Consider the following 4,950-nt stretch of genomic DNA (forward strand, 5'->3'; position numbering starts at 1 on the left):
CATTTATTCAAAATAATTGTCATTTTTTTTCTATGTTTATTTAATATCTGACATTGCCAAGGACATTCGCCTAGACCTTGACAATGCCAACGTAATTAATCAAAATGAATAATATAATGTAAAAACACGTTACACGTGTTTATGTATTTGGTACGACAAGGTGTTACTGTTTCTTTATAATGTACACTTAATGAATGCGGTCCTTTTCATGTAAGTTGATACATTACGATCAAATTAAAATAATAAATATATTATTTAAAATTAAATGTTTGAAGAATACGTTTAACAAAGTACCGACTTGTACTCATTATAATTTCATTAAATGCGTTTTACATTATTCATAACGTATGCCTTTTTAAATGTTGGTGGCACAACTGGTCACACTACTAACCGTTTTTCAGTACACGGGTATCACACTTGGTAATTTGATAAATTAAATAAATTAACAATAATTATATGGTTTTACACAAAAACTAAAAGATTATGTCGCAAGTGAAGACACGTAGTCTTTCTGTCATTATTTGCAAAACTATACAAGCATGCTACGTGAATTTTTGATTGGGTTGATGTAATACTGGCCTTATTCGAATCTTGATGCGATTCCAGCCAAGTCTAGTAAAGTAATACGATTTTTTTAAAATATTAATGTAAATTTAAACATTTCGACTGATATATTCGTCTCGACGTAGCTACTTTTACAATGGTATATAAATGGTAGTATAAAATAGGTGTTTAGTACAAAATTAACAAAAATACGAGTATCCCGATTTAAAAATATACTCTTTACAAATTTCATTTAAACGTAGTGATGGGAACCATCGAACGCGATGAATTATTAATCTAATCTTGACGCTTATGAGAATCTAATTTATGAGGCCGTTTTCATTTTTAAATAAAAAATTGCATTTTGTAAATAAGTACAACACTTGAAACCCGAACTCATGGCGATAAAGAAATGTAGTTTATAGACACATTAATTTATTGAAATACTCTGAGTTGTTCCGTTTTACCTAGCGAATGTTGCACTTTATAGTTTTAGGATTAATTAACAATATTTGGAAGTAGTTAAAATGTCGTCAATCTTAGTGGCCTACTTCATTTTTATAATTTTCGATTATTATTATTTTTTCTGTTAATAGATAGGTTTAAAAGCGATATGTATAAATAATTATATGCATTGTCGTAAATTGTACATATTGTTCTCGTAATTTTAGTTTATTAAAATGTATTATTAGTTTTATGTAACTATAACTGAAATATAAGTTTAGCTTTGTAAGATGTTCGTCTAGTATTCAAGTTGGATATTTGTTGCAATATTAAATGAGTTCTTTCAAAAGTACGCATTCGTTTCCGTATTTGCAGAATACGTATTTGATTAAATGGAATTTTCTATTGTAAAATACAAATAACAGCAGGTCTAAATTGAAGTGTTGATTTACCTTATCTGTGCATATTATTTGGGTAACTACGAAAAAAAAACTAATAAAATTGCCTCGCATTTGGAAAGTAGATTTCGAAATATATACTTATATAGATTTTCAAAAAATAAAAAAATTATTATATATGTTTTAAGAGAAGGTGCCCGAAAAGTATGCACATTTTTTTAACTTTTTTTTTCACGCAACTTCATCATCACAGAATAACAAAACCTTTATAGTGAAAGAATTGTTTTTTTTTCTTGTTTTAATTTAAATACATAACTAAAGTTTTTCCATAAGAGATATAAATAAACAGAGTAACTATTGATGTAAATAGTTGAAATGAAAATTTCATTAAAAAGACCTACTGTTAACTGTATTACTGTTAGTTGTAAGGCTGTAATTTAACGTATGTTAATGACCAATGAAAACCAACTTGTGATCATTAATATTTGTACTGTTACCTACTACTTAACAAGAGTCGTTAAAAAATAATATTATAAAAAAATTGAACATATTTTTCGGCTGTTGAAAAAATTGTAAATACAATATTAAGGATAATAAAACTATTTGGATTAATATTTAGGAACAAAGTGAAAAAAAAAATATTATCAAAATTTATATTTTCAAAAATTATTACAATTGCAAAAAAAAACGTGTATTTAAAAAAAGGAATGTTTGGCCATAATCAAAATTTATCGAGTACTGATTTTTTATCGACCGAAGCACACCACTACACCCACAAACAAGCAGTACGGTAAACAGCGACTTAAGAAAAATTGTGCAATGCGATAATGCACGTAATGTACTTATAACGGAATCAGATATCTCGTACTCCAATATTCAATTTTTAATGTTAGATCTAAATGGATACCATAGGATTATAAGTATACATATTCTGTGTTTCGATAGATACAAACATTTTATAAATATCAGCTATGAGGAATCGATTTTAAGCATCGCATAGTAACGAGCTTTCATGTCGATACATTATAAGTAACGAAATATCTGATCCCCAACAAACTTTAGTGTAATAGAACGAAGCATAGAATGCTAAGTACAAATAATTAATTTAACGATAAACTGCTAGTCCGTTACATATAAAAAAACCTATTATTAAATTTGATTACATTGCAAAATCGCGTTGCACCCTGGTTTTCATGATCCGCATGTATTTATAATAATAATAGTTTAAAATACAATTATTAAAAATCTACTACACATAACTTCATCTGTAACACATATTCAAACCAAACTGTAACAATATCTAATAGTGTATTAATTTTTCTTCCTGTAATGGTACCGAATGGATGACTATGGCTGCTGGAATATGAAGAGACGCAGATTAAAGGCAGATAACTGTTTGAATGATTGTTTTATTCACATACCTTCAGCGTAATCAACTTATTACTATCAATCGTTGCCACAAGCTTAAATTAATAAATAAATAATGACCACTTTGACCAAATTTACAACACAATAACCCAAAGAACTTTTCAAGACCTTCATATTTCACAATTGCGTATTTAATGAAAAACCTTTTCCAGTCCGAACTTTTTCAAAAACAAAACTATTTTTTCGTTTCATTATAATCATCATCATCATTTTAGCCTATCACAGTCCACTGCTGGACACAGGCCTCCACAACTTCACGCCAAAAATAGCACGAACTCATGTGTTTTGCCCATAGTCTCCACGTTGGGCAGGCGGGTTGGTGACCGCAGGGCTGGCTTTGTCGCACCGAAGACGCTGCTGCTCATCTTCGGCCTGTGTATTTCAAAGCCAGCAGTTGGATGGTTATCCCGCAATTGGTTGGCTTTATAAGTTCCAAGGTGGTAGTGGAACTGTATTATCCCTTAGTCGCCTCTTACGACACCATAATAAGATGTTCTTTTATAATAGAAAAAAAAAATAGAAGGAGACATCATCACAGAATCATTAAAATAGTACTTGTCTTAACTTATTGTTATTAATTATTATGGTTTTTATTTTCAAAAATTTAAGCTTTGATTTTGCAAATTAGTAAAAGTGACTGGTGTGAAGTGGCTACAAAAAAAAGACAAAATCTAATATTTTATTTATAGTTTTACCCACTTGAAGAAAAAACGTACTAAGATATTATATATTATATAGAATTTTTCAAATAGGACCAGTAGTTCCTGAGATTAGCGCGTTCAAGCAAACAAACAAACAAACAAACTCTTCAGCTTTATAATATTAGTATAGATGTAGATTATAACAAAGTTCAATATTTCATATTTTTTATACAATATCTTCAGATGCTTGTTACTTTTGTGTATACAAAAGTAGTAAATAGTAAGTAGTTTCCGAGTAAATCGACCATGATAGCGAAGACGGTCACACGATTTCCTTTGTAGTATTTTTAGTACAACAAGTAATTACATAAATATGCTTCTACTGGTCTATTGGTGTATTTAACACTTTTAACGTGTGTAAGTCTGTGTTGGTTATTATTGATTTATATCTGAGATTTTTATTTTAGTCTCTAATATTTCTAATTGTTAATAGTGTATTAGACGTTAATAATAATATTACTGTAGACAAAGCACTCTATAAACAGTTGCATATAGTCCTATAAATCACTACATAGTATAAAACAAAGTCGCTTTTTCTGTCCCTGCATATGTATGTACGCTTAGATCTTTAAAACTACGCAACGGATTTTGATGCGGTTTTTTTTAATAGATAGATTGATTCAAGAGGAAGATTTATATGTATAATAACATCCATTAAATAGTGGAGAAATACTGTTATTTTTGAGTTTTCTAATGTTATGTCGTAAATAATAATTTTTTTTTTCGCTTAAATTGCAAACGCAGGCTGAACCCTACGAGATTTATCAAAATAATGTACTAAGTATTGTACACATTGAAAAGGTCTACAGAAAACTCCGCGATGGTATATACCTATCTCTTATGGATATCCCACAATAACATTTTTTTGTCATTTACTTTTTACGACAAATAATGGCTAATTTTCGAAGCGATTTTAACCAATACAGCATTAATCCTTATCCAATTAAATACCTTAAATATGTTTTTTATTTAATATAGATCTATATGGCCTTTTACAGCATATGATTTAAATGAATATTTTCGAAGATATTACAGATTTAAAAATCGCGGTACGTAGCGTTTGCGGCGGTTCCAGCCGGCTTTTACTCTAAGTTAACGCGTGCGGGCCACAGGCAGTAATGAATAAATCAAAACTACTGGATCGATTTTAATCATTTTTTCAGTGAATGACATAGGCTATAATTATATTTTATACCCGTGCGAAGCCGGAGCGGGTCGCTAGTCTTATAATATATTCATAAAAAATATATAAATAGGAATACCATAAAGCACCAAAAAACAAATCCTTAAAGATAATATATTATAAATAATGCAATATCTAAATATTGCAATATCTTTATTTTGTTGGTAGGTACATAACGTTATGAAAATAATACGTAATCAATGATGTGCGCATTGTATATTATTATATATATAAAGTAAAATAAAATAGCAGA

Source organism: Melitaea cinxia, chromosome 9, assembly GCF_905220565.1.
Source record: "Melitaea cinxia chromosome 9, ilMelCinx1.1, whole genome shotgun sequence".
Classification (NCBI taxonomy): Eukaryota; Metazoa; Arthropoda; class Insecta; order Lepidoptera; family Nymphalidae; genus Melitaea; species Melitaea cinxia.